Below are 12,186 nucleotides of genomic sequence, written 5' to 3'. Positions count from 1 at the left end.
TAAGCCTTCTCTCAGTTGCCATGGCAATGTACTAACCTGGATCTCTTAATCATGACTGTTCATTTCCAGCATGTTGCTGTGGTGCTTTTAAATATCTCATCTTCTATATGGAAATGTTGCTCTTGTGTTCTTTTGAGAATTGTCTTCTTTTGTGCTAAACTCTGAAATTTGATTTTTTTTTCCCCACTCATTTGTTTTCGAATACAAGTTACTCTAGGGAAAGTCCAAGATTCCTATCTTAGCACTTCTGTTTCTTCAGAAATACACATCAAATTTCCAAATGCCAAGGAAAGATCTATTGACACCTTGACTTAACAGTCACACTGAATTAGCTTTATTTGACATGAATAAAATTTCTTACTTAAATTCTCAGACTTTCAGCCTCCAGGTCTTCTTCCTTTCATTCATCCCTTCCAACTTCCAGAACTTTACTCCTACTGTGTTTCTCTTTACGATTCTTCCTTTCATTTGGACTGCCATTGTCCCAGTTCAGCAATTCATTAACACTTTACTTACTTATTTATCACACTCATTTTAACTAATCCAGAAATAATAAGAAAGTCAATTGCTTTCATTTTGTATGCATTCTTTTTTTTTCAGGATATATATTTACATTTTTAAATGTCATAATATTAAAGATACAACTTTTTTTGATTTTTATACATTTTCCATATCACTACATAGTTTTCATGAATATAATTTTAATAACTACATAAGAACCCATCACATTTTTTATTGTATTTTTTGTTTGTTATCCTTTTTGTTAGACATGTAGGATGTTTTTAGTATCTTTTATATCACATATAATACTAAAGTGACTCTCTTTGTATAAATGATCCTTAAAATTTGTATATTTTTCTTAATGAATAAAAATGTATGAAAAGTTTCATGTGACTCTAAAAATATTAAATCCAAAAATGTTTTTTACTAATTTATTTACTGAGTATATGCAAGTGCTCTCTATATATCTTAACTTCACAATCATTGTTTAAAATTTTTGCTTATTAGAAGGGGTAGAATGGTACTATGTTCTGAATATGCATCAGTTTAATTAACTAATAAGTTTGAACATTTTTTTCCCCAGTGTTGTGTTAAGTACTTGCCCTTCCTTTTGTAATCTTATAATTTTTGCCTAGATTATTTCAACAGCCTAACTGGCCTTCCTCTTCTATCACGTTTTTCCTTCTGCTAGCAGAGTAACAGTCACAAAACTCGGGAAATCATATCAAAACAAAAGTGAGGAAGAATGTTAATATCTGACTGTTAGCTATCAAAAAAGGTTGAACTCCTTCAGCTGGTATTCCAGACTTTCTGTATTCAAGGGTTAACTAGCCTTTTGTGACAGTCTCCTCAAGGTATTCTGAGTGTGTCAGCCACATTGACACTCTTATTCCTTCAGCCCTTCATTTCCCTCTTCCATATCGTGACTCACTCTCTTCTCTTCACCTGGAGTCCCTCTATTCAAATGTTACTAATCAAGAAAACATTAAATCTCTTCTCTGAAAGTTACATGATCATTTCCATTAGAATTAATCTCTTTTGTCTGTGTTCCTATTATGCTTTATTTAAACCCCTGTTTTGGTGCTTACCTCATTCTTCACATAAAGCAATTTTTCATGTCCAAATCTGAATTTTCTATTTTGGGGCACCTGGTTGGCTCAGTCAGTAGAGCATGAGACTCACTCTGGATCTCAGGGTTGTGAGTTCAAGCCCCACATTGGGTGTAGAACTTATTTTTAAAAAATGAGGTTTCAGGGTGCCTGGTGGCTCAGTTGGTTAAGCATCCGACTTCGGCTCAGGTCACGATCTCGTGGTCCGTGCATTTAAACCTGGTGTCAGGCTCTGTGCTGACAACTCAGACCCTGAAGCTGTTTTGGATTCTGCGTCTCCTCTCTCTGCCCCTTCCACGCTCACACTCTGGCTCTGTCTCTCTCGCTCTCTCTCTCTTTCAAAAATAAACATTAAAAACATTTTTAAAATATTTTTTAAAAAATGAAGTTTATATTTCATTTTAAGTTCATTGAGTAAAAGGCTGTCCTTAAGTAATCTTTGTTTTTACACAGTGGCCCAAACAGTGGGTAAAACATAACAAAGCTTAGTAAATATTTGTTGAATTGTTTGAATTCAATTACTTTTGGGTTGTTTTGAAACTTATAGAGGGTAAAAATCTTAGGGCCTGTAAATGAACAGAGGTGAGCTCTGTATAACCTTAAAGTAGGGAAAAGCTATAATATCCTTGTTCCTATTAATGCAGGAGAGAACTCTTTAACATAATAAGAGCATAAAGGGGACACATTATTAGAAATAGTTATACATATAAGGAAGCCCTGTCTTAATACACATTTACCCAAAGAATGTATACTTGAGCTCTTCTTTTATGTCAAAACCTTCAACACACACACACACACACACACACACACACACACACACACCACCTTTTCAGTTATTCACTTTATTTGTCAGGGTGATAATTTAAAGATTGGCTAAGACTGAGGTAATGAGGTAGTCCAGCCATTTAATTTTGTTAAACTACTAACATATAAAATATTATATATCTGTCCATTCCCTGCTTTTGATAAAATGTTTTTTATCATCAGGTGATTTAGGATTGAACTGCGAAAGAAAGTGACCTTGATAGAGTCTAAAGTACCATATTTCTTAATACAGTGAGGTAAAGCTGTATTATTGGTATTAACATAATTATGTTGTTAAATGCATCAAAGGTGAGGTATTTAAAGCAAATTAAACAAGTGACGTTCTTATTTCGTAAACCACATTTAATCTCATGCTTGGCTGTTTTTATGATAGAGTTACAGCAATAGAGAAAATCAGGCATGAATGGAAGAGTAACTGATACCTTCATAAACAGATGCTTAGAATTTGAACTTAAAGTGACTAAGGAACACCAAGAGTCAAATGGGACAAACAGGGAGGTGACATTCATGGAGATAACAAAAGATTAGCTGAGATTATTTTAGGACTATTTGAACTGAGAGAATGACATTACAAGGGTGAAGTCTAGAGAAGAGTCCCGACTTTGAGCCCCAGCTCCATCAATGACTCAGTGTGTGACCTGGAACAAATTACTTAACCTCCCTGAATTCTCGGTTTTTATTTATAAAATGAGATAATTATATCATGTAATAAAGTTGTTGTGAGGATCAAATTAGAAAAGAGACATGGATATTTTTAAATGTAAATTAACCCATATTTATAAGGTAGTATTGATATCATGTTGTAGAAACTTTATCATGATGTAGAAACATCCTACTATATTTGAAATTGACTTACTCATTTACTCAGAAAATATTCAGTAAGTTCAAGCACCATATTTATTAGGTATGGTATAGTGAATAGAACAAATCTAATTCCTGCTCTTGGGATACTTACTATCTAGTAAGGGTCTCTACGAGTTAACAAACAAATACTAAAAATAAGAGTGCTTCTTAGTCTACATTTTACCCACATGCCATGTTAGCTAGCATTTTCCATTCTCTCCACGAAATGCGTTGACTAACATCCATTTTACACTGAATACCATAGTACTTAATACTTGCCAGGATCTGTTCTAAGTGCTTTGCAGAAATTAATTTCTTTAATCCTCACAATAAGATCTCAATGCAGATACTATCATCATTTCCATTTTTCAGATGAAGAAACTGAGGCACAAAGAAGTTAAGTGACTTGTCCATGTTTAACACAACTAGTAGGTGGCAGATCAGAATTCACACCTAGGTAGTCTAGCTCCAGGGTCCATGGTCTTAATCTCTGTGGGACAATACTAGCAGGCCTGTCTATTTTTGCTTTCTCTAGTTGAGTAGAAAGCTTATTCAAAGGTCAGTTGTGGGGCACCTGGCTGGCTCAGTTGGTTGAGCGTCTGACTTGATTTCTACTCAGTTCATGATCTCACAGTCGTGAGATTGAGCCCTACCTCGGGCTCCACACTCAGCATGGAACCTGCTTAAGGTTTCCTCTCCCACTCAGTCTGCCCTTTCCTTGCTCACGCACTTTCTCACCGTCTCTCAAAAAGAAAAGGTCAGTTGTATTTGTTCCCAAATATGTTTATACCAGTTGTTTTTGTTATGTAACTTTGTTATGTAATTTAATTAAATGTCACATAAAGCAGTAAAGTAGGAATGAAAAATACAAATGTGATTTTGTATATTTGTAAACTAACTTGAATATGTTGGTGAGACTTAATTAAGGAGAATTGCCTTTAAAAAAGCTGCCAAATCATAAAGTGGTGAAAACTAAGAGTGGTGGCATAAAAACATAGACATTTATGGCAGTTGGCATCATGTGTCATTATGCTCTCATTATACTTAAAAATAAATGAAAATGCAAAATGCAAAAAATATATACTTCTAATTATTAAACCATTACTAAACTGAAAAGTTGTGGCCTCATATCAAATAGTTGGCAAATGAGTGACTATTTACATATTTTAAGTTAAAATACATATACACACAGAGATCATTTTTTTGTGATACCTGATTTAGCTAACCTTTTTGGGTAACCTCCCAACTGTCCTACAAGAAAGTAGTATCTCCGAATACTTTTATTTCCAAATAATAAAACTATCATTGGTGTCCTGGGTATGGCTATATGAGTCTCTCTGGTTCCAGAAGGTTAAGTCATAGTGTACTCCACAGCAGACAAATTGTGGATCACAATGCAAGTCTACAGAGGACAGATATTGAATCTCAGTGTGATCCACAGAAGAGTGTGGATCCCAATGTGGTACATGGAGGACTAATCATGGCTCACAGAGTGGATTCATTTTTGTGTCATGTGATCAACTCAGTTTTTCTTTTCAGGACAGCATGATGTAGAGGGAGAGAGAGAGAGAGAAAGAGAGAGAGAGAGAGAGAGAATGAGAATCTCAAGCGGGCTCCATGCTAGCCTGATGCAGGGTTCAATCTTACAAACCATGAGATCATGACCTGAGCTGAAATCGAGTCAGATGCTTAACTGACTGAGCCATTCTGGTGCCCCTCAGCCTAATTTCTTTATTTCAAGTTAGCAATATAAGTAATGATGTCATATACAACACAGTCAGCCCTCAATGAACTTGAAAATATTTTGGAAATTGCAAAGTATTAAATTACATGTTTTCATACTACATTGTTAGTTCAGTTATTATAACACTTATTAAACCGTACAATGCTTACCTATGAATCTGTGAGCTCTGTGCATCCATATCTTGGCTTATTAATATTTATACTGACATCTGTACCTAGTCAAGTGTCTGGGTCCTAATAGTATATAGAAGCTACTTATATTTTTTTATGTGAACTTACTAGAAATCCCTTAAATTTAACTAGACATTTTGATGGTAAAATGATATATGGAATATAAAATATTCCTATACTTCCAGTGTTAGTTGTTGTAGAGTCATTTTCTTCTCCTTACTCCCTCAAAGCCAATTGAAATTATCAAAGGAAACAAAGAGATAGAAAAATATGCCATCTCCAAGAAGCAAGTGCAATTGTCCTCAACCTCATGGTACAAATTATGAAGTTCATATATTAAATATTGTAACTTCTGCCTAGATAATCATGCCTGCAGAGAGAGGACACTGGCTGCCTCAGACAGTATGTGTTGTTCTCTGAAAAGCATATTTGAGAGCCTTTAATTAAAGAGAGCTTGGTTTCTGAGAAACCTAAGAAAAATGGAGAATATTCCTGCAGAGATCCCAGCTGACCCTCTACAATGGTAGGGTAGGGAAGGAAGGCCTCAGAAGGACATTATGCCAACCACATCATTGTGTTCTCTACCACTTGATCTCTGAGTCCAGGCAACCTGTCAGAAGAGAAGCTGGAGGTAATAGGAGGCATACAGCTATAGCAAGAACCTGTTGAGATCCATGCAGACTTTTTGAGAGAAAAAACCTGGGGGGGGGGTGAAGTACCTTCAATATTAACAAAACAAAAGATTTGGAAAGAAGGTTATTTGGGTTGGTAAGCTGAAATTGCAGCTACCAACTTCCCCAGCTACTTTCCAGCCATTTCATTTCACTTTCTCTTCCCCTTCCTATTGCACTGCCTTTTTTTTTTACCAGCGTCATTAAAGATGGGAAGTGAACAGAAAGAAACCAATGGATAAATCGATGCATAAAAGATGCCATATCCCCTTCCACATAAGGAGAGAAAACAAAGCAGTCATGAAAAGTACATATTGTAAGTGATATACTTTCTAAAAAAGAGTTCAGAGAGAGACAGAAGAGTTTAGGGAAGACAGCATATGACAAATAAAAGGAGATGAAACTAGAGCTACTAGAGTTCAGAAAGAAAATAAAAATGGAAATGAAAAAAATGTAAGAGCAAAATATATGCTAGAAGCAACACAAATAGAATTTGAAAACAAAGTCAGAGGTGTATATAGATATGAAAATATCTGACAAATGAAATGTGTGCAATCAATATAAGATTTTTGTAAGGAAAAAAGATTTGAAAGACAGTAAAAACAAAGCCAATACGTGCATAATTGGTGTTTCTGAGAAAAGAAAAAAACCTGAATCAACAAAAACTACAAAAATGAAAAGCAAACGGTTGTAAAGATTTGAATTTTCAAATGGAAAGATCATACTCTGTCCTAGGACAATTTATATAGAATAATGAACATCTGGAGATAGTTTAGTAAAGTTTCTTGAACTCCAAGGATAATCATGTGAACGTTTAAGGCAAAAAGCCCAAAACATATAAGGGAGAAAATAGGTTGGTTTCCAATTTGCACATACTGTTAGAAGTCAGAGAAGCAGTTTCTACACAGCTCTGCAGGAAGGAAAGTGTAACCCAAGTTTTATTTTCAGTTGAATATAATGTCAACGGAGACACATTCTGAAGCAGAAAGGGGCAGAGAGAGAGATTATATATAGTCATAGAGCCCTTCTTTAAACACACACACACAGACACACACACACACACACACACAATAATGAATATTAAGTCTATCCAATAATGGATCATTAATAACAACTTTAGGAATTACAGTCATAGAACAGAGTATAAAAGTTATAAGCCATGATAAGGTAAACATATTAATGGCAATGACTGGGAGTAAGAAGGGAATTTTACAAGAAGTATCAATGAGCTAATTTTCTTTATCCATAACATGGAATTAAAAGCTACTACCTATGTTGATAATATATAATTGAAAAGAATTCAGGCTCCTAAAGGTTTTCAATTTTTTTCCTCAACTTTGGAGTAGACTTCTGATAAGAAAACATTATGCTTTGTGTTTAAGAAACATTTACCTGAGAATAAAAGAAACATTTATCTGAACTTCAGTAATTCTTCAGTTTTTAGTTCAATATTTTTGTTAAGTTCAAGGAGGAGAAAATGTAACATTTAAATATTAAAATATCATATAAAATTTTATTCTACTGATCCATTTTTCTAACTTAATAGATATTTAGGTATGTTTGGAATGTTTGCTTGGTGTTGGAGAAGGTTATTTAATGGGGTTTGGATTATCTAAAATGAAACTTTCTATGTTTCTATATTACTTAAAGTTTTTGTAAAGGACACATGTCATCTTAATAAAACAATGAAGTCATAATTTTAAAAAATTACAGCATCATCACCATCTCTGTGTAGAAATTTTTTTCTGTTAACTATTACAGTAAATCTCTGACAAATAGATTGTAAATTTTGGACTTGACATATAAAATAAAACAATTATAGGAACAATAAATTTTCCTTAATATATTAATCTAAAAGCCATTGTTCTCTGGAAGAATATGTTTCAAGAAAGCATATATGACAAGCAGACACTATCTGGGATTCCTAGAAAAAGGTAGTTCTCAATTTACATATTCCATAACCCCACAGGTTACACAATTAGGACGCAAGCAATAGCTTATTAAAGCTATAAATACGAGCTAAGCTTCTCTTCAACAAAACAGCATGACATAAATTACAATTTTTGTGTAAATCTATTACCAATCCTGCATCAACTTTATGAGGGATATATATAAACCCAATGTGGTTATAAATTTAAGAAAATTACTAGTACATTTGTGAAGCACTGAGGTATGCATGGTGAAGAGTTTGAGGAAAATAAATCCTTTTTCTAGTGAAATGTGTAGTGCACAATGGTGTTTTGACTTTTGGACCAAGATCCAACTGATCATCTGGATTCTTTGCTTTGAAGGAACAATGAGTGCTTTTTGCATTCCTTTTTCTTTATCTTTAATCACTTGTTTTTAAAGATGGACCTTCTAGAATTTTACAAATCAGCATGCCCAGAGGAGGCCTAGTTTAGCAGGTTCTTATACCCCTTGGCTCTGACTGCTGTCCCACAGCTGTAATAGCACACTTGGAAGGCAAGAGGTCACTGCACACTCATGAAGAAGTGAGCATGTCTCTTCCCTGCGTTTACAGGTAATGACTTTAGAATCCATGCAAATGAATGATGCCCATTTGGAAAGAACTATTTTAGATTACCACAGTCACTTTCATCTCTTAAAGGAAAATTTTGTTTTCTGTATTTTATCTGCCGCCAAAATACTGAGCTCACAGAACCTGTGATCACAGAACCCTCATTAAAATGAACTCTTCTTCAAAGTTAACTATATGATGTTGCTACTTCTAATAATTTTATATTAAGAAAAGGAGGTAATCTTTGCCTGTAGCCAACTAACTGTGCCAATAGGAATGAATATGCAGTATGTTGTTCTCTGAGATCATGGCGCAGTTGGGGATAAAGTGTTTTAATGTTATTTATTTTTCAAGAGACAGAGACAGAGAGTGAGCAGGAGAGGGGCAGAGAGAGAGGGAGACACAGATCTGAAGCAGGCTCCAGGCTCTGAGCTGTCAGCACAGAGCCTGACAACGGCTCGAACTCACAAACTATGAGATCGTGACCTGAGTCGAAGTCAGTCACTTAACTGACTGAGCCACCCAGGAGCCCTGGGGATAAAGTGTTGTAATATGACTCTTTGTGCAGCAAGTGGATGGACTTTGAAGTGGTACTGCATGGCTAAGGATGCTTGCTGTCTCTCTAAATACTTTGTTTATGGGGAATGACAACGGTGATTATCTAAGGCTTTAGAAAAAATTTTTGTTTTAACAAATTCTAATAAAGGAAAATGTATTTGAATGAAAGACTGTGAAAAACCACTCTTTGAAATAAACAGAGCAAATGTTACAGATATAAAACTTTAATTTTGAATGATAGATTAATTGATTAGACTAGGGTAACACAACATGATGCACTATTAAGGACACTGGCTGCAGATAATGGATCTAAATAGCAGTAGGCTTCCTCCACCTATTAGTGTCTGACTTTGATCTTTCCACCTAACCTGAGATTTAAGTTTATTTAGAAATTGAGGGATTATGACCTTCCTATCTAATTTATGATTATTATAAAATAATAATACACAGTGATAGTATCACTTAATGGCCATTGTAGTGCATAAGAACCCATGAAACTCTTGCCTGGAAAATAAAAAGGAAGAGTGCTGATTATTTTCATGAAATAATAGGATTGAATGGCCTGTCTTTGCTGCTAATTAATAACTGCCTTATATATATTTATATATGCATGGGGCTGAAACATTTTTCTAACCTTCAGAATATATTATAATAAGCTCTAGCTATATATTCTGGGATCACTTTGAATAATATGTAACAAACACTTGCAAATCTCAGAAAAGCAGAAATCTTGATTGTTTTGTAGAACACTATATCCCAAAATAATGTGAATATGTAAATCACTTGGTGACCTAAGTGATTATATTTTTCCAAGTAAGAAGATAATCAGTAAAAGCAGATACAAAATGGATAGGGTTCTTCAGGAATGCTAGGTACAAATTGCCATTATTTTTGTCTTCCTAGGGTTCTTGGAAGAATTTGATCCATGTTGTGCTGTATACCCTTCTAGCAAGTAGATTTTATATTTTCTAAAATGACAAACAGATAATGCTATTTGAAATAAAGCTTTGGAGAAAATGAAGGCTGTGAAGTACTGAAGATTTTCTTCATTCTAAAAAGATAAGGGTCAATATTTACAATTTCCTCTCAGATGTGAACTGTAACACTTTATACTATATCAAAGAATTTTTAAATGGAAAATCAACATACAAGGAAAAGAAGAGAAGAGATTTTAGAGAGGATTGACCCTTAGGTAAAGATGTTAGAGATTTCCAGGGAGGCGGTAGTATTTCTACTTTCTGGATTTCAGTTCCCCACCTGTAAAATAAATGGGTTGGGGTTGGACTACATGATCCCTTTCAGCTCTGAAATTCTTGAAACTTTGAAATTGTGATATTCCTTATGCATCGTGGCACAGAAAGTATATCACTCACTGAAGGGTTTTATTCATCTGTTGGAGGCAGCACAGAGCACTGGACAGTATGTAAGAATGTAGATATTAGAGTCAGAGAGAATTTTGTTTGAATCATATTTGTGGTCTTGTGATTTGGGGCAAGTTACTATAACTTCTTTAAGTCTGTTTCCTCATGTATCAAATGTAGAAAATAATGCCTAACAGCAGAGTGCTTGACATGATAAAGGAGATAATATATTTGTCAAAAACAGGCATGAGTCCTCCTGGGGATCCATAGTGGGTTTCAGGGGAAAGTGGTTTATAAGAGTTCAAGCTCTGGGGGCAGCTGCATGGCTTAGTTGGTTAAGCGTCCGACTCTTCATGTTGGTTCAGGTAATGATCTCACGGTTTGTGAGTTCGAGCCCTGCATTAGGCTCTGTGCTAACAGTGCATAGCCTGCTTGGGATTCTCTCTCCCTCTCTCTTTGCCCCTCCCCTGCTTGCTCTCTATCTCTCTCTCAAAAATAAATAAAAATAAACTAAATTAAAAAAAGAGTCTCAGCTCTGGAGCCAGATGGCCTGGTATTAAATCTCAGCTTAGCTACTTGCCGGCTCTTGGGCAAGTTACTTCAAATTCTGCTCAGCTTCCTCTTCTGTGTCTGGGTGATGATAGTACTTACCTCCTTGGGTTTTTGCCAGGATTAAGTGAGTTCACAAATGTGAAGTGCTCAGAAAAGTGCCTGGCACATATAAGCACTCTGTATTTTTGCTATCATCATCATAGTTACACAAAGCTCAGGATGAATTTGGTACATCATCCTTAAGTTTTATTCTACTAAAAAATTTAGGAATAAGTGCTGTTTTTATTAGAACCAACATGTATATATTGTGAAACAGAATGAAAAGTTTCTGTAAATATCAACAATGAAGCTCAGTACAGCACTTTCTGGCACCCTGAATGTACTCTACAGATAAATTCCTATTATTAGTATTAGCAATAGTATATTCCACTTTATTTGTAACCTACTTAATAATATATTATTAAAACAGAATGGCCTAGCTCTGCAGAGTAAGAAATAAGAACTCATACAGGGAAGATAAAGCAGAAAAGCATTTCACAATCAAACATGAATCTAATCTCACATCTACTTTGTCACTCCAAACCTATGCTATATTGTACAGTTTTTACTCTTTTAATAGAATTTTAGTCACATAAAAGGTTAGACTGACATCTCTGATGCATGGGTTTTAATTTCAATTTAATATCAGAGTTCATAGATTTATATTGTAAATTCCTATTGTACTTGTACATGATCCATGGTAAAAGTTTTTGAAAATGTTAATTTAATTAAAGGTTCAGAGAGCAATAAATAATGTTATCCATAAAGGGATATAACTTAATAAATATTTATTTAGTGTATGAAAATATATCAAACCCTGCTAAATGGTAGGCATATGGAGATGGATAAGCTCTAACCCTTTCTGTTACAGAGCTCTCATGGGATATGGAAAACCTTGTTGTTTGGCTGATTGGTAGCTCTTCCCAACTCTCTTCTGTCTTGCATGCCTCTACAATAGTGTTGAAAATTCCCAGCAGCTCCTGAGATGTGGGAAGAAATTTGCTGGCAGTGATAGTGGTTGTAAGAGTAGTAGGGATGCTTCTATCTTCCTAAAAAGGAACGCTAATGCTCCCCTTCCTTCTCTTCTGGCCTTGAACATAGATTTAATGCCTGCCGGGCAGCAGCCTTCTTGGGTATATGAGGTGATAAGCCAAAAATAATTGGAGTTAGGACTCACATCATTTAGTCAGCAGTCCAACACCAGATGCCTCTATATCTTGACTTTTGTTTTCTAAGACAAATATTAAACATTTTTGTATTTTAAAATGTTATTAAGGTTTCTGTTATTGTATCAA

General features: G+C 34.8%; 2 protein-coding genes across 3 annotated transcripts in view; one reads left to right on the top strand and one right to left on the bottom strand.

Moving 5' to 3' along the window:
• The window catches only part of CTNNA3 (catenin alpha 3), a 1,753,506-nt gene that overhangs the window by 648,320 nt on the left and 1,093,000 nt on the right, over positions 1-12,186 (top strand). The gene's annotated exons all lie outside the window — the stretch shown is intronic.
• Positions 1-12,186, bottom strand: part of LRRTM3 (leucine rich repeat transmembrane neuronal 3) — a 163,746-nt gene that overhangs the window by 71,527 nt on the left and 80,033 nt on the right. The gene's annotated exons all lie outside the window — the stretch shown is intronic.

This window comes from Prionailurus bengalensis, chromosome D2, assembly GCF_016509475.1.
Source record: "Prionailurus bengalensis isolate Pbe53 chromosome D2, Fcat_Pben_1.1_paternal_pri, whole genome shotgun sequence".
In the NCBI taxonomy this organism is placed as follows: Eukaryota; Metazoa; Chordata; class Mammalia; order Carnivora; family Felidae; genus Prionailurus; species Prionailurus bengalensis.
Note: the sequence above shows the minus strand (reverse complement) of the source record. Positions and strands in the feature narration are given on the sequence as shown.